This window comes from Cebus imitator, unplaced genomic scaffold, assembly GCF_001604975.1.
Source record: "Cebus imitator isolate Cc_AM_T3 unplaced genomic scaffold, Cebus_imitator-1.0 Scaffold100, whole genome shotgun sequence".
NCBI classification, from domain to species: domain Eukaryota; kingdom Metazoa; phylum Chordata; class Mammalia; order Primates; family Cebidae; genus Cebus; species Cebus imitator.
The window spans coordinates 2,930,595-2,954,573 of NW_016107415.1; the positions used below are offsets into that span (position 1 = coordinate 2,930,595).

General features: G+C 41.8%; 1 protein-coding gene and 2 long non-coding RNA genes across 7 annotated transcripts in view; 1 reads left to right on the forward strand and 2 right to left on the reverse strand.

Moving 5' to 3' along the window:
* LOC108310036 overlaps positions 1 to 9,815 on the reverse strand; it is an 11,706-nt gene extending 1,891 nt beyond the window's left edge. Inside the window, exon 1 of the long non-coding RNA XR_001827592.2 lies at positions 9,624 to 9,815. This is a non-coding gene — a long non-coding RNA (uncharacterized LOC108310036). The remainder of the gene's footprint in view (positions 1 to 9,623) is intronic.
* Positions 1 to 23,979, forward strand: part of CTNNA2 (catenin alpha 2) — a 1,139,443-nt gene that overhangs the window by 597,798 nt on the left and 517,666 nt on the right. The gene's annotated exons all lie outside the window — the stretch shown is intronic.
* Positions 11,863 to 16,115, reverse strand: LOC119472423. Its single transcript, XR_005201576.1, has 3 exons — positions 16,022 to 16,115; positions 15,642 to 15,935; positions 11,863 to 11,899 (listed from the first exon to the last, which is right to left on the reverse strand). It is a non-coding gene; the product is annotated as an uncharacterized LOC119472423 (long non-coding RNA).

Below are 23,979 nucleotides of genomic sequence, written 5' to 3' on the forward strand. Positions count from 1 at the left end.
GGTGAGATCTCTGCCTCCCAGGTTCAAGTGATTCTCTTGTCTCAGCCTCTGGAGTAGCTGGGACTACAGGCACACACCACCACGCCCAGCTAATTTTTGTCTTTTTAGTAGAGACAGGTTTCACCATGTTGACCAGGATGGTCTCAATCATTTGACCTCATGATCCACCTGCTTTGGCCTCCCAAAGTGCTGGGATTACAAGTGAAGCACTTTCTATTTACTATATTTGTTTTTTTTCCCCCCACACATTCTGAAATCCTTCTAGTCAATATCATGGGACTACTCTTGAACTTTCTGAGTTCCACCATCACTTGGGGCATGTGGATATTCTCCAACAGGTAAGAGGGGTCTTTGAAGCACCTGGCATACTACCCAGCCCAAGGTATTCCAGGTGCTTGGTGCTTAAAGCAGCATTTTAGGCTGTTTATGGCAACTCATCATTTGAGGCTTGAATCTCTTGTATTAGATGGTTAATTAAAGTCCAGCACTCTCATCAACACTGGTGGAAACCTACAATCTTCTGAGCATGCGACTTCCACCTCCAACTTTGGAGAAGTTTGACTTGAGAAATTTTTTCATTATTTTTAGCAAAGATCATTCTCCAATTTCCACTTGTCAGTCTAGGAGTCTGTTGAGTCTTCATAGTATGTACTTCCTAAACACCTGCTATAAAAACAGATTCCTTTGTTTCTCATAAGCCTCATTAAACTTACTCTCCTGATGTGTTTATGGGACTTCTTGCTGATGTAAGTCTGATTAGAAAGGAGAGGATCATTTGACATGAAATAAAATATCCAAGTGAAATGCGGTCTTTTTACCTTTTTGAGAAATACCTAGTGGGTATTTCAGAGGATTTAAAATAGCTCTTTTATTTCCCTTCCCTTAGCATATTAACTACCACAACAAAAAGGTTTGGAAAATGTCCATTTTGATGCATTTCCCCTTGAGAATACATTCACAGTGAACTTTCTAAAATGCTTTGTGATTGCCAGGTGACAGCCCCACACTGTCAACGTAAGTTCTGTAAGAACCAAATTGATTACATTGAAACAGCTGACACTGTACATTATGATTTGAATCTGCCACACCATCTCACACTGACTCCTAAAATTAAAAATAAGTATCACAACTATGGACATTTTCACTTGAACTCATTCTTTTTTATTATTATGAGCTTCTTCTGAAACTTTCATTCAGAAACCTGAAATGAATGCATTTGTTTAATCAAGTCTATGCCTGATAGCCTAATCTCAGTTCTCCTCCTAACAGCAAAAGGAGGCATCATTGAAGCAAAATGGTTTGGGCGGTAATTCAGGTACCATCCTTCATGTACAGAAATGTGTTATCAGTGGGATGCTTGCTCTACATATATCCTCTGCAGCAGAGAGGGATCGCGGCAGGGCAGCACAGCAGCGTCTCCTCTCTCTGGCTCCTCCTGTGACCAGTGGTGTATTTAAGAGACAGTTGATTGGTTAGAGATACACTAGACAATGGAATCTTATTTGTTCTTGAGTTTCAAGTACATACATTCCCAAGGGTGTAGAAAGGTGTTGATTCACTTCCTCTTCACCAGGTTGGCAAGGGAGGGACCCCAGGGTTCTTGGAGTGGCTGAACTTCCTTGACTAGGGAAGTCTGCTCTTGTAGGTTCTTATAGGACTATACAATGTTTCTCTGTTTTTTTTTTTTTTTTTTTTTTTTTTTTGTTTTTTTTTTTTTTTTTTTTTTGAGACGGAGTTTCGCTCTTGTTACCCAGGCTGGAGTGCAATGGCACAATCTCGGTTCACCGCAACCTCCGCCTCTTGGGTTCAAGCAATTCTCCTGCCTCAGCCTCCCGAGTAGCTGGGACTACCGGTGTGCACCACCATGCCCAGCAAATTTTTGTATATTTAGTAGAGACAGGGTTTCACCATGTTGACCAGGATGATCTCGATCTCTTAACCTTGGGATCCACCCGACTCGGCCTCCCAAAGTGCTGGGTTTATAGGCGTAAGCCACCGCCCCCGGCCCAGGACCATGCAATGTTTCTGCATGCTATCTCTCATAGCTATTAATTATAAATTGTTTGTGGTTATTTCATTCATTCCTGGCTCTCCTATCAGCAGACTGGGTGCAGGCACCATGTGTGTGTGCTTTTTCTCCCTCTTGAGTTGCAGTCTCTCTGACAGTTCCTAGTACTTGATATAAGGTTGGAAGGCAATGAGTATTTGTTGAATCATTGAAGGCGTCTACTCAGTATTACAACTAATGTTTCCTTCCAAGGTTTCTCATATCTTCCTCTTCCCAGAGCTGCCGTCTGATTCACCCTCTGAGTGTTTCTTGACTGGTGTTGGCAGTAGCCTTCTGGAGAGTCCTCCCACCTTGCCCCTGTCCACATGCTGCTGCTAGACTCATCTTCTCCAAAATCGTCTGATCATATCGCTCTCCAGGACAGTCTCACCAGTGCTTCACTCCTACAGGTCCCTGGTGCTTCTCTTGTTCTTTGATTCCTCCTGCAGACAAGGGCTGCCCTATTTTCAGTTATCAAACCTGCAATCCACTAAATACATTTATTATTTATTTTTTTTGAGACAGTGTCTTACTCTGTCACCCAGGCTGGAGTGCAGTGGCGTGATCTCGGCTCACTCCAACCTCCGCCTCCTGGATTCAAATGATTTTCCTCTCTCAGCCTCCTGAGTAGCTGAGGCTACAGGCATGCAACACATGCCCAGCTAATTTTTGTGTTTTTAGTAGAGACGGGGTTTGACCATGTTGCCTAGGCTGATCGCGAACTCCTGATTTCAAGTGATCTGCCGGCCTCAGCTTCCCCAAGTGCTGGGATGTCAGGCATGAGCCACTGTGCCCTGCCCAAATCCACTAAATAAATTTTAAAAGCAACTATGTGTCAGACGATGGGATAAAAGGGTGATTGTGATGCAGGCACTTCCACAGACTGGATCATAGTCCAGGACATGGGGAGGCAGACCGAGAGCAAATACTACAATGCGACATGAGTTCAGGTGTCATCCTTCAAGTACAGACATATGTTATCAGCGGGATGCTTGCTGTACACCTGTCCTCTGTAGCAGAGGCAGGTCATGGCCAGGCAGCTTCCAGAAGCACTGCCAGTGCTGCAAGAGCCCCAGCAAGTGAGGTGGGAGAACAGCTACTGTATCTCCTGCTCACATGTGGAGGCCATCTCCATGCTGCCCTGCCCCAGCGTTGACCTGCAGTCACACATACTGAGTCTCTTATCCTCAATTTTTAGTGTCTCTCTCTCTCTCTCTTTTTTTTTTTTTTTTCTTGAGACTGAGTGTCGCTCTTGTTGCCCAGGCTGGAGTGCAATGGGGTGATCTCGGCTCACCACAACCTCCGCCTCCCAGGTTCAAACGATTCTCCTGCCTCAGCATCCGGAGTAGCTAGAATTACAGGCATGTGCCACCGCGCCTGGCTAATTTTGTATTTTTAATGGAGATGAGGTTACTCCATGTTGGTCAGGCTGGTCTTGAACTCCCGATCTCAGGTGGTCCTCCCGTCTTGGCCTCCCAAAGTGCTGGGATTACAGGTGTGAGCCACCATAGTATCTCTTTATTAGTCCTCTCCGGCCACCACAACAAAGCCCTGCAGACTTGGGAGCTTAAAGAATGAAACTATTTTTGCACAGTTCTGGAGGCTGAAAAGTCCCAGATTGGGGTATGAGGAAATTTGGTTTATGGTGACAGCTTTCTTCTGGCCTTTCAAACATTTGAAAGGCCATTTTCTTGCTATGCCCTCATATGGACTTTATTCTCTGCCTAGCTCATAGAAATAGAGAGAATTCTGCTGTCTCTTAATCATCTTAGAAGGACAGGTGTCCTGTTAAATTAAGGCCCCACACTAATGACCTCATTGCGCCTGTACTGCCTTTTTATAAGCCCTGTCTCTAAGTGTAGGCATATTGGGGGTTAGGGCTTCAACATATGAATTCCAAGAGGGGTATAACTCAGTCTATGGCAGTCCAAGTGGAAGGTACCTGCTATATGCATCAGCTCTGACTCCCCATCTAACCAGATCGGCAGTCCTTGGCTTCTCTCTGTCTACCACCAATTCATAGGTGTTATTTTCATAGAATGTGCACAAAACTGAGTGAGTTCTATACAGTCATAGTGTTTTCTGTAACCCCAGGCAGCTTAAATAATGTTTTTATTTTATTTTATTTTATTTTATATTTTATTTTATTTTATTTTATTTTATTTTATTTTATTTTGAGACAGAGCCTCACTCTGTTGTTCAGGCTGGAGTGCAATGGTGTGATCTTGGCTCACTGCAACCTCTGCCTCCCGGCTTCAAGTAATTCTCCTGTCTCGGCCTCCTGAGCAGCTTACAGGCACCCACCACCATGCCCAGCTAATTTTTGTGGTTTTAGTAGAGATGGGGTTTCACCATGTCGGCTGGTCTCAAACTCCTGACCTCATGTGATCCCCCCTCCTCGGCCTCCCAAAGCGCTGCGATTACAGGCGTGAGCCACCATGCCTGGCTTAAATAATGTTTTTAAGCCCTACTTTTCTAGCAGTCATACTACATTGCCAATCTCATGGCCATGTTGAGGGGATTGCAGGCAGTAACATATGCAAAGCACTAGACTGTTCAAGCATCTGCTTAGCCCTGCTCAAGAGTTGGTTCGCCACTCAAATCCTGCCTTTGCTACTCTTATTTATCAGCTAAGCTTTTGGAGGACAATACTTATGCCTTCTCCTATCGCTCTGTCTTTCTAATAAAGACTCCTGAGCCAAAGGCAGGTAGATGAAATGCCTGACTGAAGGCAAAGTGGGATGAAAGAGGAGAGAGACCAAATCCAAATAACAAAGGAGAGCAGCCTACAGGGAAGGCCCTATTGTCCAGAAAATGCTACAGAGAGTCTCTCTTTGGTCTTTGCAGCCAAGAGTGCTAGAAAAACTTCTGACAATAAACCATTTCCACTGGCAGAATACAATTTTATTTGTTGTTACACTAGTCATTCATGAGGAATATCTTTGCTTTGTTCTGGGTCATTTACCTTGAGTTGGAAAGATGCAAAATTAGCCTGGAGGCCAGGAGTGGGGGGGATATGATTTGTATTAATATTTTTTGAGATATGATGTTGGTATGCAACCATAATAACCCACACATTGAAAAGTTAATTCAGCAGGAGGAATTCTGAGAAGTAATGTAACTTATTTGTCACTAAGGAGGACTGCATAGCCAAGTGATTTCTTTATGCATTTTAAAGTGTTTTTAAACCCTTGGGTAGCTATAGTCAATTTTTAAACATGTTTTCTCATTAATTTTGAATTTGTAAATGTACATTGTACAGGAGTGTTTTAATCATCTGGGGAGGCTGTTTCACAGATGGCTCTTGTGTGACCTAAAATTTCAGTGATTATAATGAATCAGAATGGATGATGGTAAACTTGCTAGGAGATTTGCTGATTGTCAACAGTTTTTGCAGCTTTGCTGGTTTTTTTTTTGAGACAGAGTTTTGCTCTTGTTGCCCAGGTTGAAGTGCAATGGCACGATATCTGCTCACTGCAACCTCTGCCTCCTGGGTTCAAGCAATTCTCCTGTCTCAGCCTCCCAAGTAGCTGGGATTACAGCTACACACCCCCACGCCCACTAATGTTTTGTATTTTTAGTAGAGACGGGGTTTCACCATGTTGGCCGGGCTGGTCTTGAACTCCTGACCTAAGGTGATCCACCCGCTTTGGCCTCCCAAAGTGAGGTTATTATAGGCGTGAGCCGCTGTGTGATGTTCAAAAGCACTACTGTTCTTGAAAGTTTAGTGCTTCTGCAAAATGAAAGCAATTGTAATGGGGCCATCCAGGAGTGGCCTAAATGAAGTAATTTCAGTCAGCTCCTTGCTATTCTCTGCAGAATTCTTTTCAGTGAAAATACACCAACAGAATGATTGATAATGTTGAATCCAACACATGTGTAGAGAGTGAGTCATCAGCTCTCCAGGCCTGCATGTGACAGACCATTTCATGCCTCTCTATGAAACTATATGTAGTCCTAATTAAAGTATGAGAAAATCTAACAAGAAGTGCTCTTGTGAATTATTTATGCCAGTGTTCTCCTTCTATGGCAGCAGAAGTTGAGAATTGCCTAGGCAGAGGGTATATCAGGTACATGAAGCTTTTCCTATCACTGCTAAAGATTTAACTTGACTGCATTCGTTCACACCTGTAATCTCAGCACTTTGGGAGGCTGTGGCAGAAGGATTGCATGAGACCAGGAGTTCGAGACCAGCCTGGGTAACATAGTGAGACCCCTGGTTCTATAAAGAATAACAACAACAACAAAAATAGCCAGGCATTGTGGCGCATGGCTGTGGTCTCAGCTAGTTGAGAGGCCGAGGTAGGAGGAAGCCTTGTGCTTAGGACATGGAGGCTGCAGTGAGCCGTGATGGATCACACCACTGTACTCTAGCCTGGGCAACAGAATGAGGACTTGTTTCAAAAAAAAAAAAAGAAAAAGAAAAGAAGGATTGAATTTAAAATGCATCTAAAAACCAGAATTACAATCAACAAATCAATTTATGAGGCCCCTATTTCTGTTTCTTTGTGCTAGAATCATGTGTGTGTTATACCCCAGGCCTTACCGTGCAATCTGCCTGCAGGGAAAAGAAGGTGGTCTGGGAGATTAGAGTCACACCCGTTCTCACTTACTAGTGTTACCCAGGCAACAGGTTGGTTCAATTGCTTGGCAAGTAACCATCCAATGATAACCAAGGAGGATTTAACAAGGGGGTTTTACTACTTGCCACAAGTAAGGAGGATACCAGGGACAGGTCCTAAAACAGCGCCTCCTCTAACAAAGGTGAACACGGTTCTTTTATTTGGCTGGTAAACTGAGTCATTGTATGGAGAGGTGGAATATAGGAAGCACAGGCGCAGCCGCCAATCCTGCCTCTACATACATCACATGTACAGAAAATGGAAAACAAGCTTCTCCCTGAGCTTGGAGGTTAGTATGGTAATGAGCGGAGTTCGCCAAAGTTCGTCTCCAACACAGGCCTCTCTGGCTCCCATCAGTTTTTGTCTTTTTCCAGGGCTGAGCTTCTTCCTAGAACAGTTTTGAAACAAGAACTCATGGTACAGCAGTCACAAATGAGACTTTTCACAATAATGCATACCCAAAACCCAGCAACCCTGGGTTATACTAGCTATGTGTATCTATGAATAAATTAGTCTTTGGTTTTCTGGAACAGAGCATGGTTAACTCTGCCAAGTGAAGAGACTGTGAGGGTGAAGGAACATGATTAATCCTGGCACAGAACACACTCCACAAGCAGTAGGTCTTTCCTGGTCTCTTTCTACCCTTTGATCTCTGTAAGAGGCGCCCCCTGACTGCACATTCTAAAGCCTCATACATTCTAAGCACCTCCACCTTTAATCCCCACGTTCTCAGATGAACAATTCTTAGGAAATTCTGGAGTCTGCCATTCACTGGCAGGTGCTTGAAATTCCAGATTATTAATGCTGCTGAGGTTCTCCAGGAGGGAACTCCAGGAGAGGCGCCGGGAGTAAGATGAGGCCAGGAGATTCACTGTCAGCTTGTCCCACACATTCCAGCAGGAGTCTCGGTACTGAAGTGGGACACACAATGCTTATTCTTCGGGGGCCCCGGCAGGGAAAAGTTACTTCTCATTCCCTATTTGAGCAGGTACTGGTGTGAGAACTGTGCTGAGCATGGTATTGAGCACTAGCCTAGGAGACTCACCTTCCGCTAAGTTGTGGGTCATTACTGTTTATCCTTTCTGACCACACATCACTCCCAACAGGCTCTGTTGATAGAGACAGGAAGCAGAGAAACTCTAGGCAGACAGGGAAGGTCCCTGGTGAAGTCCCACCTTCCAGCTGAAAAGCATGAAACCCATGGCCCGAAGTGCGGACTTCTGTCCCTGTGTGCCTACTCTCTCCTGATTGTTTCTTTCTAAATAATGTCATTTTACCAATTGTTGCCTTTTCTAAAACTACCTATGGCTTGCCCTGTTCCCCATCTTTTGCCTATAAAGACTGCAGACTCAGGAAAAAGAGAAACAGCTTAACTGTAGAGAGGGAACTTGATGTCAGAGGGATGGCTGGCCTTAGGAGGAGAGATGGCTTAATATTGGAGAAGAGCCAGTCAGAGATGTTCGGACTTCAGGGAAGATTACCTGCCCGTTCTGTCTCCTCTCCAGCTCCCCTCTCTGCTGAGAGCCATTTCCATCGCTTAATAAAGTTCTCTGCCTTCACCATCCTTTGCGTGTCTGGGCAACCTCATTCTTTTTGGATGCTGAACAGAGCTTGGGACTCACTGAGTGTGGGTACCCAAAAAAGGCTGTCACACTGGCCCATTGTCCTTGCCGGTAGAGGGCAGCCACCCCACAGGACACCCCATTGAGCTGATAACACACTGCTGTCCATGGATGGCAGTGCTAATAGAGCATTGTAACACACCTTCTCGGGCTTTGGGGGTTGCAGGCACCCCACCTGGGCACCGCCATGGAGCCTGCATGGAGCTGGCTCCTGCTAGATCCCAAAGCGGCTGGGCAGATTCTGAACTTGCTTGCTTGGGTGCTTCCTCCAGCAAGAGGTTGAGTACAGTGGGCTGAGTAAGCTGGTACCCCTGTCACAGGTCTGATGAAGGGGTGGAGAAAAACTCCTACATCGCTGTCACCTAGCAGACCCGTTGCCTTGCAAGTCCTGATAGAAGAAAAGGGACATTCGATAAGGTTTATGCTTCTTGGTTGAATGTGTTACTCCTCCCAGAAGACTTTTCATTTTAATGAGAATCAAGGAGAGTAAAAAACCAAAGGAATGAAACATCTAGTAGTAGAATATCAAATATGAGGACCCCAGAGGGGAGGAGCCTTGGGTAGCCATGGCTCTGGCGCCCTGAGGAAGGTGGTCTCCACTGATCTTCCTAAGAAGGCCATCACGTGGGAAACAGTTTTGTTCCTCATGCAGCAAATATGTGAGTATAGGCTAGTGTTTAAATATAAGGACCCAGGCCAGGTGCAGTGGCTCACGCCTATAATCCCAGCATTTTGAGAGGCCAAGGCAGGAGGATCACCTGAGGTTGGGAGTTCAAGACCAGCCTGACCAACATAGAGAAACCTTGTCTCTACTAAAAATACAAAATTAGCCGTGTGTGGTGACTCATGCCTGTAATCCCAGCTACTTGGGAGGCTGAGGCAGGATAATTGCTTGAACCCAGGAGGTGGATATTGCAGTGAGCTGAGATCATGCCATTGCACGCCAGCTTGGGCAACAAGAGTGAAACTCCATCTTAAAAATAAACAAAGAAACAAACATCAGGACCCACATTAACCAGAACACCCAGTAAAATACTGTTTTGCCCCTACCCTATTCCCTTGGCAAACTGACTCAAGAGAAGTCCACTCTCAATGACAGTGATGGCAAATAGCTGTGCTGCCACCCTCTGTCCCCCATGCCTGGCACATGCCTCTCCTCCATCCCCCTTGACTCAGGATCCTTCTCAACCCTACATCCCAGGCAAATATTGTTTCATCAGGTTTTACTAATGTGATAAAATTGATCTGCCTTCCTCTGACTACAATTTGAACATTCTAGATGAGGTAGTCTGCAGAAAAAATATTGTCTCCCATTTTGCTGATTTTACTCACTTTAGGGATGGCATGTAGCATTCCCAAGATCGTCAGGTGGTTTATGGCAGAAAGACACCTCAAAATGGGATCCGATCTCGTCAAATCCTACACTCATCTACTCCGTGTTTCCTTGAAATCACGGGTTCCTGTGATTTTGTTTACACACTTAGGAGATGTTAACACAAAGATACTGCTCCCAAGGGTGTAGATTTTCACAGAAACAAAACATAAACCAGTTCTTTGGTTAGCAAACAACTTGGGCTTAGGAATTCCTGTGTGACCCCTTAAAAGGAATTATCTGACATACTTCATTACATCCTTCCCTTTGAAAAGCTGCCTTCACCTACTGACCCTGGTCAGTAAAGTAAACATGCTGGTTTTGATGATGATAAAGTCCAAGTGAGTCCCAGTTTTAGGATTGTTCAATGTGCAGGGTGTTTTATTTGCCCTGTCATATTGAAAGAAGCTTTAAGAAAAAAATTATTGGGCCCGGCGCTGTGGCTCACACCAGTAATCCCAGCACTTTGGGAGGCCAAGGTGGATCACAAGGTCAGGAGATCAAAAACCTCCTGCCAACATGGTGAAATCCTGTCTCTACTAAAATACAAAAAAAAAAAAAAAAATTAGCTGGGCCTGGTGGTGTGCACCTGTAGTCCTAGCTACTCTGGAGGCTGAGGCAGGGGAATGGCTTGAACCCAGGAAACGGAGGTTGCACCACTGCACTCCAGCCTAGTGACAGAGCAAGACTCAGTCTCAAAAAAATGAAAAAAAAGAACAAACTTACTGACTTCCAGGATCCCCTCTGTCATACAGAGCCTCTGATCTGCATGCCAGCACTGCATTGTCACTGGGGGGTATACTTCCAAAATGTTTGGTATTCTGAATTCTAGAAAATGGCCAAGTACAGCATTATGTTCTCTGCTTCTTAAAAACCTTCTGTTTGGCATGGAAACACATGCTCTCATCTGTATGTGGAGTTGGTCTGTGTGTGGCTCTTCAATCAAATTACCCAATATGGGACTATTCATGGGGAGCTCTTCTGAGAACTGAGTCAGAACTCAAGGGCTGGCCAACTCAAGGGCTCTCCTGGCTTCCCACCCATGGTGCTCGCTAAATGCTTATTTTACTTGCTCCACCAGTTCTCATCATCTTAAAATCAAACTCAAGCCGTGGTTGTCAATGTGACTGTTGTTGACTAGTCTAACCTTCTTTTATCTGAATTAATACAGTGTCCATTTTGATAAGAGCTGCTTTTTATGGTTGATTGTGTGTGTACTGCACTACTGTAGGGTCTCATTCACAGTGTTGTCATTGAAAATCTGTATAGTGATCACTACATCATTCCAGCATACAATAGGAGAGTGCCTTGAAGCAGCGTACTTTGTTAATACACATGAAGGTGCCATATTCAATAGGGAAAGAGCTACCCACTAGTTCCAACTGCCCAGTCAGAAACTGGGAGTTATCTTGTTCTTCACTAAAGGACGCATAGCTTGAGGTCTAGAGGAAACGATCATTGACTGAATATCTATTAGGTTGCCAGGAACTGGGCTGGGCAGTATGTTATCTTGCTTTATTTTGTTAATAATTATAAAGTTGTGAATTGTGTCCTTATTTTAGAGGTTAAAATGTAGGGTAATTTGTTCATGTATGTGGCTGATCATCAAAGAGCAGTGATTTGAACTCTGATCTTCCTCATTTCAAAGTCCATATTATTTCCCACATATCCATTAGTCCACAGTATATACGGCATAAGGATCAGCCCTCTGAGGATGCTCAATAAATGCTATGATAATTAATTAGCTAAAAAGAACAGCAGGGAGCAGTTCATGAGTCATCTGGGTTTTGTTTATTGCCTGTAGAGTTTAGCTGTCCTTTCTCATAGTGCAGGTAAGAGAGAAAGTACTGATGTGGGCCGTGTGGACCCATAGCTGCTTGGAGGCTCAGCATCAGGACTTACCATCCAACCTTACATCTTTGGAATTTCTAAATCTTCCCCTATGTGGAAGTGACACCACTGTAGTAGCGTGGAAAGTTGATTGGAACTTGGTGGATATTAACTGAAACATCTTAGAAACTCTCTGGAACCCAGAGACCCCAGAGATGAAACTTTGGTTGCAACTTATTAGTGGAGGATTGTATTAGCCCGTTTTCATCCTGCTAATAAAGACATACCCAAGACTAGGTAATGTATAAAGGAAAGAGGTTTAATTGACTCACAGTTCAGCATCACTAGGGAGGCCTCAGGAAACTTATGATCATGGTGGAAGGGGAAGGAAACATGTTCTTCTTCCCTCGTGGCAGGAAGGAGAAGTGCTGAGCAAAGAGGGAAAAGTCCCATATGAAACCATCAGATCTTGTGAGAACTCACTGTCACAAGAACAGCGGCATGGGGGTAACCGACCCCATGATTCAATTATCTCCCACCGAGTCCCTTCTGCAATGTTTGGAGATTCTGGGTACTACAGTTCAAGATGAGATTTGGGTGGAGACCCAGCCAAACTATCTCAAGGACAATTTTAAAATCTTCTAAATTCTGTTTTATTATTCAGCATCTCACATTTAAAGTGCTTAGACAACACTGTCCTGTGGGCAAGGGTGCCTGCCTGGGCTATGACTACATGAGAAATCGGTTTGCTGCAGTGTATAGATGCCTGGATATGGCAAGAAACCCACATTCCAATGCAAGTCCTGCACATCAACAGCTGTCCTCTCTGGCCAGTCACTTCATATCTCTGCATTTACTCACATACAGAATGTGGAAAATAACCTCTTCCCTTTACCTATCAAGGTCATGATGTTAAGGTAATTTTTTTTTTTTTTTTTTGAGGCAAGATCTAGCTTCTGTTGCCCAGGCTAGAGTTCAGTGGCATGATTCTGGCTCACTGCAGCCTCAAACTCCTGGGCTCAAGAGATCCTCCTGCCTCAGCCTCCCACATAGCTGAAACCACAGGCATGCACCACCATGCTAGGCTAACGGTTATACTTTTTGTAGAGATAGGCTCACATTATGTTTCCCAAACTGATCTCAAACTCCTGGACTCAAGTGATCTTCCTGTCTCAGCCTCCCAAAGCTGAGATTATAGGCATGAGCCACTGTGCTTGGCCTGAAAATATATTTTGATGTAGAGGTGTTTTAAAGTTTGCTAGTGGCAAATTCATATCACTATACTGCTAATAATAATATTTGGTCATTCATTTGGGTATTCAATGAATATTATTAAGATCTATCTGTCACAGGTACTGTTTTAGGCACTGATGATACCTAGTTGAAAGAGATGCATATGGTCCCTGTTCTTGAAGAACTGATATTTAAATGAAGGTAGATACAATATAAACAATTAGAAATGTACAATATTGTTTCAAATAATAATAAGGACTTAAAGTAAGAAAGGGCAATGCGATAGAATAGGGGTGGGGCCGCATCTGGCTGGCTGCCTGTTTTTGTACTGACCTGGGGCAGGGATTGGTATTTACATTTTTAAATGACTAAAATGGAAAAAAGAAAGATCTCTTGATATGTGAAATTATATTAAATTTAAATTTTGATATTCATACTTACATTTTTGTTAGAACACAAATACTCTAATTCAGTGACAGAATTGAGCATATGCACAGAAATCATAAAAAATATTTACTATTTTATATTACTATTTGACCCTTCATAGAAAAAGATTTACTGATTGCTGTGATGTACTGTGATGGGGGTATGATTTGGCTAATTTGCTCAGAAAAAGGCTTTACAGGTTTCCCTCATCACCAGTATTGTCTTCATCATTATAAATATTATTTTATACCTTCTAGATGAGTAATCTGTGATAAACGATTTAATCCATCGTTGTCACATTCAGAGCAGATGAACTTTAAAGTCAATTCCTGCTTGATTTTGTGACCCTTTGAATGATGTATAGTCAAGTTTCTCTCTGTTAGTTGTTATTATTTTTGTTCAAGTATCCACAGCAAAATTTTTATCCTTGCCAGCTTCTCTTTGCCACCTACCTGCGTTTTTGCACACCCCGTTCTGATGTCAGATGGTGTGTGCCAACAGATTGTATTAGTCTAAGGAAAACATAATTATGAAGGTAAAACGGATACAAAATAAGGTCATTTGCTGAGCCAAATATAAATTATATTTGGACCACTTATTGTTTGGGATTTTCTGCCTCAGTGCTACCCCCATTAGAGAGCTAATCAGGAGCCAGCTGTGACTGCGACTGGAGCAGTATCTTACGTATGAGTTTCATAAAGGCTGGCTGGTGCAATGATTAGCCAATGCCATCTATCAGCCAGCGCCATGTGGCTGTCATCCGCTTGTGTTGGGATGTGCTTTACAGAGAGGTGGGAACCTCTTCAGGCATATTGCTGGGGCGAGGAAGGTACCACATTTTACCCAAGAGGAAACACAAGAAAAGTCAGAGAAAAGCAGGAAGTAAATGAACTGCAAGTGAAAATCTGGAGATGTCACCTTTTGGGGTATAAATATGATTTGATACTGTGAAACTTTCAGTGGATCCTCATGTGGGAATAACTGTACATTTAACTTCTAATGACTGATAACCAGTGGCAAACAAAGCTATTTTTAAATGTGTTAGTTGCAATGGTATTGACGTACATTGAGGACAGAGCAGTACAGGTGTACACAAGTTATTTTTATTCAGTAAACAGTCCTTGGTGTGCATATGGATTTGAATTTTCTCTTCTAATAATTGCAGATCCGACATGAGAGTAGCCCATAGATTGGGAGTCATTCTTTCGGATCGGGAATCAGCAAGCTACAGCTAGTGGGCCAAATCTGGCCCACCACCTGTTTTAGTAAATAAAGTTTTATTGGAACACAGCCACACTCATTTGTTTACTTATTGTTTATGGCTGCTTTTGCACTATAGTGGCAGGGTTGAGTAGTTGTGACAGAAACCATCTGGCATATAAGCCAAAAAATATGTCTTATCTGGCCCCTTACAGAAGAAGTATGTGGACCCTTGCATTTAATTATTGATTTCTCATGGACAAGGGTGGGTTTTTTAAAAGATATTTAAATACCAGTGTATCATAAATATGCATGTACTATCTGGTAAGGTGGAAGAAAATATGACAAAAGCATTCATAAGATTCTGAAATATAAATTCTGGATATTGTACATGATTCTGAAATAACAAAGCTGAAGAATATTTTATTATTTATCTAGGCAATTCCTTCGCCCCTATGGCCATCTCTTTATTCAATCTACTTAAAAGAATTTTGTTTTTTAGGGCAAACTCTTCAAGTGTTTCTCACCATTTTATGGTGTGAAAGTATGTTTCATACCATTTTATGATGAGAAACACTTGAAGACTTTACATGTTTTGGGTGCCCCTTTTCTGATGGGCACCGAGAGAAGATTTGAGAGCTTAATAATTTGAACACAGAGAAAATTCCATCTTCAAAATAACGAAAATTGTTTTTCTCTCTTCTGGGTATACCTCTCTTCTTCCTTAGTCCTCACAGAAGATGAAAAATATCTGGTAACTTGTGTTGCTTAAAAACTCAGATGTACCCTCTTTTATGTGACAGGAATCAGTTAGGTTCTTGCATGAGAAAACTATGAATGGGGAAAGTATTGTAATTTCAGGATATCAAATCTAGAGCTTTATTCAAATACATAAAAAAAAACAACCCTGGGACATTTCTTTTGTAAAGAAAATATTCATTTTTAAAACATGAAAACACAGTATCAAATTCATAGGTTTTGCTAGATTTGCAGATAGTAAATTTTCTCTATCTATTCTAAGCTTTTCACCCAGGATCTGTGTGCCAGCCCAGTGGCCATACCCACTGGCCACATCCTCTACTTATCTGACACCAAAAGACTTTTCGTATTTGGAGTAGAAACAGAAAAATAAAGAAGCAGCAAATGTTCACATGCAGTGTCCAGTTAGGGGAACAGGCAGGCTTGCTGAGGTTCACATACAAGTTCAGGAGTCCAGACAGAAGTTGCATTGTCCTGGGCTCCTATCCCCATAACCACACTTTCCCACAGAATTGCATTTTCTAACCTACCTTCTCAAAGGGTGGCTGAGATTTTTGGGAGGGCCAGATACCACTCTGCTATGACTTCAGCTTGACAAGGTGTCTGAAGATATCCTCGCAAACAGCATGGTTTTTATTCCATGGTTTCCATCAGAAACATCAGTTTGTATCTTCATCTTACTCCAAGAAACCTTGATGAGGAAATGTGTATCTGAGCTCTGTGGCTGACCCGTGGACTTCTGAGAGCAGACTGACCTTGTAAGGTTGGCATTATCGGAAGCTGTGTTTACATCTCAGGAAAGGATCCACTTCTTCCAGAGCAGGCTGCAAAAGTGAAGGCAATAAGCAGCCAATGTAATGAGATCAGCGTTCGAGGTAGTACTGGGTGTCTGGGGGCCAGTGATACTTACACACACGATTTGTTAGATAATGCAGCAAGAGCTGAGGCCTGACTCAGGCTTCACGCTTTGTGAGCTGCCAGTTTTAGTGCTGTTTCTATTTCCATCAAGGCCTTCTCTTGCTGTGTGGGCCAGTCCTCATTGGCCTAAGAATCATTCATTCATTCACTGTGCAAATGAGTACCCGCATTTGCAAGATGTGATTCTGTGTGCTGTGAGACTATTTTAACAGACATGGTACACACTTAGGATAATTGGTTGCAAGAGTGGGAACTAACCCTAGAAGAAGACATTATCTACCTGACACTTGAAGAAATGGAGGCAGACAGTGCGCTCTATCTTCTGAAGATTGGGCTGTCAAGGAGCTGAGAATTTTAAAAAGATCTTTAGGACCATTGTCTTCATTCCCTAAAGGCTAGAATAGAAAATATCAAAATTAATTGTGTCAGTAAAAGCAAGATGACAATTTTAAAGCATGGTAACAAGAGAGAGAGAGAGAGAGAGGGAAGGGAGGAAGGGAGAGGCTGCTGCTCATGAATAGCATGGTGTGCACTAAAGACTTGGAACAGAAGGAGGGCATACATATAGCTTGCAGGATGTTGTGTCCTGGGTAGGGTGCTATTTCAAGAGAGAACAGTGTGTGTCAAGCACAGCCACGTGGAAGGGCAAGGTTCTGGGAATTGAAAATAGTTCTAGATTATTGGGGAGACATGAAAACAGATGAGGGCAATTACGGCAGTTAAGGAAAGAGTTCTGAAACCTACTGACCAGGGTTTGGGTCCTCACTTCATTGCTGTAAAATGTATTTGGACAGATAACCTCTCCATGCCTTTGTTTCTCCATCCCTATGGATAGGAAATAGGATATCAATCTGCCCGAAATAGGGGCTGTCACATATTCAGATATCAACATATATATTAGACATATTGTAAAGAATGTCTTATGGTATAGAATCAAGTTTAATAAATTTGTTTTTTTCCATAAATGTCAGTCAGTAAATATTGTGGGCTGTGGGCTACACACAATCTCTGTTGCTGTTCTTCAACACTATCATTGTAGCACAAAAGCAGCCACAGCTACTACATAAACAAACGGGTATAGCTGTGTTCCAATAAAACGTGAGTAACAAATACAGGTTGTGGGATAGATTTGACCTGTGGGCCACAGTTCACTATGTTTTTAGAGTATGGGCTACGTCTGGCTGTTAGGTGTTCAAGTTTGTTACATGGTCAGTATAGAGGATTCATTCATAGTTTTTACAATAACAGCCGCTCTAAAGCTAAAAACCAGAATGACACAATTAGATTTTAGAATTTAGAAAGATGGCTCTCTTTGAACAGAGTGGAGGAGTTACCAAAGTGTGCAATGTTGTGTAGACGTTTGCGTGCATATGCATATACATGGGTCTGTGTATGTGTGTGTGTGAATGTGTATGTTAACACTGGCAGAAGTGAGATGAATCTACAAGCTACTGACATAGCCTAGAGGTTATGAGAACTTAGGATAAGGTAAGGCATTAGAAATAGAGAAGCGAGCACCCTTGGGTGACAATGTGTTTAGATATTTAAGGGTGACAGCCAGGTTTCTACTTGGGTGATTGAGATAACAGCTACTTGGGGAATATACTCAGGGAAGATGCTCCATTCTTGTGAGGAGAGGGTGAGCTTGACAGGCCCATCAAATAAGTTTTCTTGTTGAGTTCAGGAGAGACAAGGTGTGTAAATGCAACTGTGGAAAGCATTAATACATGCCTAATCCAATCCCAGAGAAGGGAAAATAGAAGAAAATGTGTGTGCATCTGTGCAAAAGTACTTCGGCTAACTTATTCATGTGTTAGCATAAGGCCAGAGATACATGGACACACTTGGAAGTTCTGGGGATGGGGAGAAAAAAATTAAACTTTTCTTCTCAAAATATGGCTCAATTTCAAGGGTGCATTTCCATGAGGAAGGTGTCAGTAGTCGAGATACTCACAAGCTGTTTAATTCCTTTCTGTAAGAGTCTGTAGAAGCTAAAGAAGTATCTTTATGTTGGACTTTTAAGCAAGACAGACGGCCTGTTTTTAGTGCACAAGTGGAGAGAAGGAAATAGAAAACAATACGTACAAGACTCAGACTGTATTTCTTTAATAGAGGATTTCCAATAAAAATGCTTTTATTTGACCACAAGGGCATATAGTTTTTGTAAATTCTACATGTATATGGATGGTCTCACTGACCCGCCTACCTAGAGTTTCCCTGGCTTTTTTTGAGTCCTCATTTAGGTTTCTTTCAATTATATTTTACTCAGCATAGATGGTTCCTGTGTGTGAGAATGTGTGTGTGTGTGTGTGTGTGTGTGTGTGTGTATACAGTGTGTCCCCAGCAACTGATTCCAAAAATGACTTGCTGAAATGCACAATTCTGGCTGAGCTGGCACTGATCTTTTGATGTAGGTGGATTTCTGCTGATTTGTGAAAAGCTTCATGCCCCAACCCCCTGCGAAGTCACAGCTGGCTTTTCCAGGCCAGTTGGCTGGAGGTAAGAGTACCATCTGGGGCATTGAAAAGCAGTGAGACTAGTTGGTGTGCTGGGGGGTTGAATAGGCAGTGCAGATCATGCTGGTGGCAGCCTCCAATCAGTGCACTTCACTCTACCAAAATGCTCAAAGAAGAGTTCAGCTTACAACACATAGTTTGGGTGTTATATTAATATTAGTGCTTGACTGTTATCTTGCCTCTGACCCTGAAAACAAGACTGATCATATTACCATCATTTAATATATATAGTTTAATCCTAACAATAACCCTATGAGGTGACTATCATTTTTCTTCACCCTTATTTTAGAGATAGGGTGATATACGGAAAGGCTGTAACACAGCATGTACATGGAAAGCGAGGATACTGGCACAGTTGCTAAGAGCCCAAATTCTTAACCAAGATACGCACCCCCCCCAAGGCAGTTACCTATCATCCACATGTGGCTTGGATTTTTATCTGTGTTCCTTGTTTTGAAAAACACGTGTTAAAATTGATATTCTTTTGATGATCAAATCTCAAATTTAGGATTTTCCTTTTACCTGAACATTTTTGTAAAACGTCTACACTCTTGCAATGATATCACTTTATTCAAAATAGAAATGGGGGAAGAAAACAGCCATACAGGAAGACCAAAGCCTTCTAGGGCACATCGTCATTGGAATGGAGGAAGTCCAGGCTTTACATTTTCCTTGAAAGAAAGTTTTCCTTTCCAAATAGCTGTTTCCAAACTCTGCCTTTCCAAATAGCAGAAATTAGAAACTTTGTGAATCAGCCTTGTATTTATGCTTCTTTAACTTCCATGAAGGCAATGATTTGTTTAGTTTAATAAGGCTTTGATTGCAGGTATCAGCACACAAGCGTTGACTGAAACTGGGTTTCTTTTGGTAAAATGCAAGCTGTGTGAAATTCATGGAAAGTGCAATTACGTTCTAATTTACTCAATGTCACTGGCTTTAATTAAAGTAGATCATATTTCAATGAATCCAATTCATGATCATCTTTAACAAAGGATGTAGAAAACATAAGGAAATGTGCTATTTTTCCTTTGAACATTAATGCAGAGATGGTTACTTTTTGGCAGCTTTCCTGAGAAGTAGCAGGCCATAGGTCGGCATCCCCAGGCAGAAAGGCCTGTAGGACCCCTGCAGAGGCAGCTTCTCAGCTGCAGAGGAGCCCAGCCAGGCCTGATGTGAGTGCCCTGGGAAGACCTCTCTATTCTTACCCTTTACTCCGATTCTTCACCACCCTCCGTCTCACCTATCTCTTCTGTCTTGTATCGTTGACTTCTCAGGGCATATCAAAGGTAAAAACTGAGTTACATGTGGATGTAATACACTACCTTCTTTTTAATCAGATTAGAGGTATTGGGATGCAAGCAATCAAAGGCTAACCAGCCAGAAGCCTGAAAGTGGGCAGACCCAGGGTGGTTTTAGCAAAGTCTTCAAAGACCCTGACTTTTTCTAACCTCAGCTCATAGGCTTGATGCTTAGGTTTGGCAGGTCGTGGCGGCAAGATGGCTGTTGCGGTTGCAGGCATCTTATAGAGGCCAACAACATTTGATAAGGAGAAGTGTCTTCTGCCATTTATCTATCAGAGAGACATCAGATTTCTCAGATTCCCCTGACTCTCTCCCTGACGTATTTCATTAGCTAGATTGGGTCACCTCCCTATGACATGACAGGAAGAAATGCAGAGGGACAGGGGTTGGGGAGACGTATAGCTGGCAAGTTATTCTTGCAAAGAAGGCACGTATGGGACCAATATGCAAATGGTTGCTGGATAAACCAATGCCTGTGTCTGTCATGCTATTAATGATATCTATCATTAGTTTTGATATGTTCATGTAGATGTGAAACTATTACGTAAATGAACTTAGAAGTCAAGATCAGCTTCACTGGCTTTGAAAATGTATGTCAGCTGGCATTTATAAATAAAGGCATAGGAAGTTCATGCAAGATAACTGTCTTTACTTCTATCAAGGTTTCCTTGAAACTTTATAGTTTCTGAATATCCAATGTGAAATGATTCAGAATAATTTTTAAAAGAATGGGAGACAGGTAGTCATCGATAACTACATTTTTGTATGCTGTAAGGGGAGGAGGGATTAAAAAGTTTTGGTCATGGGAATACTGCATGACACTTCTTAATGTGATCTCCACTGGACCATGTAAGACAATGAATTTAAAGTGCAACAATTTATGCTAAACAAGGTTAAAATGTGGCAAAGACGGACTGGGTTTTAATGTGCTATAAGGAAATTAAAAGCCTCTGGCACTCTGTCAACACTAGCCTTTGGTTTTCACTGAAGTGCCCATTACCCTCAAAAGGTTTAGTTAATCACTGTGCTGATAACACAATGGGTAATTACTAACAGGCTCTGCATTGCTGAGGAGGAACTTTTAAAAATTTAAAAATTTTCCGCTCTTTCTTGAACCAGATCAAAGTTCCTCAGTGCCTTTTTAACAATCTTTTTAATTTGTCTGATAGTTTTGACTTCCTTTCACAACTGAATTGACTGATGATGGTCAATAGGCTTTCTTTCATTAAAAGTAATAGCTTATAATGTTTGCTGAGCTAAACATTTGTAAATAATTTCCAGTATAAATTATGTGAGTACATGAGTGCAATTTTGCTCTTTTAGTTCTGGTTTTCAGTATATTGCCTTCGGAAGAATGATATTTAGATTTTGCTGACATGCCATGGAAAACTTATTTGGGATACCCAATGGTCTAACAAGAATCTGGAAGAATAGAAACTGAAGGAATCTGAGTACTCAGTAGATCCTACTTTTTCATTTTATGACTGATGAACTTGAGACTAAGGAAGGATTTTGTCCCAAGGTTAAGAGTTGCATGAGGATTAGGTGGCTTCCTTTAACCTGTCTTTCTAATGCCTTCCATGCTTGGCTTGGAGCTGTGCACATGGCAGTCACCAGTGTTTGCTATTTGGGTGAATGAATTATTTAAGGACATTTGTATTTTCTTTGACTCAGCTGCTAGGAAGTTATGGCAATGAAGTGAGGATCATATTGGCCACAAATCATGATGGCAAGTAGGACAGGATTTCAGGGCTCTGGGTCTTATTTTTCTGAGGTGCTCTAGACTCTTCTATTTAATCCGATTGCAATTGGTTGGTGGGATGGTTGGTTCAGAGCAGGAACCACTGACATTTGGCTTAATTGCCTTGAAACACTTATGTTCCATGTGCCTCAATGAGGCCATCTTGGATAAAACTAATAAATAAGTGGAGTGTGTGGTGTAAATCAAGTGCCCGCTCTAGATTTTTTCCACATGGTGCCATGGCTAATGAAGGGTTCTGCTCTCTGGGGCATGTGAAAATCCGAAAGGTATGCCTTTGTGTTTACAGAAAATGCTGATGGGAGCCATTTCCCAATTCTGATTTTGTTTTAAGATTAGACTGCTTTTAAAGCTACTGTAAGGAAATAATTGCTTCTTAAGTGAAAATAGCAGGCTCTTAAAGACAAACTATTGAATACCACAGAAAGAGTCAACAGATTCTATTATAATTTAGATTAGATTTTAGATTTTTACAGTGTAGAAATAGATTAGAATTTCAGCTCTACCACTTACAGCTAGTGCTCGACTTACGACCACGATTGGTTCCGACAGACCGGTCGTAACACGATTTGGTTGTAAGTTGAGTAGGCTATATGTACAGTACTGTGAAATGATGTTATAAAAATCTTTAAGTCATATTTTATCACAATTTTCTTTCGTTATTGTTATATATCATAATTTTCTTTGTTCATTTTATGCCATTTGTATCATCTCTACACCATTTTGTTTCTTATTTTTACATTCGTCAGGTTTAAGTAAAACACTGCATTACCAGTACAACTGCTTTAATATTTGCAAAACATACAAAATTACAAAATACAGGTGCATACAAAAATACAAAATACAAGTGTAAAAAATACCATAGGAAACATTTTCCCAATTGCAAAACATATCAAAATATATAAACATGTACGAAACATTTTATTGGCCGCTGGTGCTTGGCTGCAGATCGTTGATGTCGTCATCTGAGGCAGCAGTTGGGGTTACCGGAGTTGATTTTTTCATAAACGTGGTGAGCTTTGTCTGAATTGTATGTTTCTTTTTTTCTTCATAAATTTTACGATACAGACGAAACACATCGTGTGCCATCCGTTCAATCCTTGCAAATTGTTCGATGTTTGGGTCCATTGCTTCAAAATGTATAAGAAGTTTAAACTTCTCCAGCACGCTCCTTCAGAGTCTGAAATAGACTTATCACCTTCATCTGCACAGTAAAAAGACTTAATGGTGTCCATTTTTGAATTTGATCTTCCATCCAAATATATAGCAATTTCTCTATTTCATGGATGGGCCCGCTTCGTTGCTTTGTTATTACTGTTGATCGGATGGGTGCAGAACCTTTCACAGCTTCACGGATTCTTTCTTTATCTTTCAAAATCATCGACACAGTCGAGTGTGATAACTTCATATCACGTGCAATCACATTCACTTTCTTTCCTCCTTTGTACTGCTTAATTACCTTCATTTTTGTGTCGAGATCGATGTCCTTTCTTTCCTTCTTGGCAGGCTGAGGCGTAGACAAAGACAATTTCCTCTTGGTAGACATCTTAGGAGGGGTTTGACGAAAAATATCCAAGACACAAAACACAAATTGCTGTACCGAGTCTGGGATAACAGTTGAAATGGTGCACGCGGAGATGGTAGTGCTGCCGGAAGCTGGTCCGCACTGTGGTACACCCAGCTGGGCAACGTTTGCATTGCCAGACGCGGAGCAGTCGTGGCTAGCGATTGTGGTAGTAAAGTCGAATGCTCATAAGTTGCATAGGTCGTAAGTCGATCAATACCTATATTAGTTATATCACCTTGAACAAGTCACATACCTTCTCTGTACTCTGATTTATTTATATGTGTAATGGGAATAATCACAGTTACGACTTGTAACCTCTCCACCTGGTTTTTGAACAGTAAAACAATATATGTGAAAGTTTGGAAAACAGTGTGGTATCATGTAAATCCAAGAGATTAGTATTAACATCTAGCAGAACCATGCAGCAATAAAAAATAACAACTATATTGTTAGGCAGTTTGCCATAGCAAGGGTCTTAGAATCATTAAAAGTATTGAAAAGGACCTAAGAAAACCTAAAATGGCAATCTCACATTGAAGATGAAGGAGCTGGTGTTCAGTAGACTTTAGCGATTCTCCTAGGGTCTTATGGAAGTGACAAAAGTAAAAATCAGGGCCTTCAACTTTTCATGACATATTTCTTCTTCATCACAAGGTTCCATTAATCAGAGAGAACCTATAGGGAAGGTGAATGGTGCAATTCCAAAGCGAACATCTAACCAGGATGAATCAACCCATAGAAGATTACTGAATATCCGTTATATGTTCAGCCTGGTCCAATGGGAAATAAAAAGGCTTGGCTGCTGAC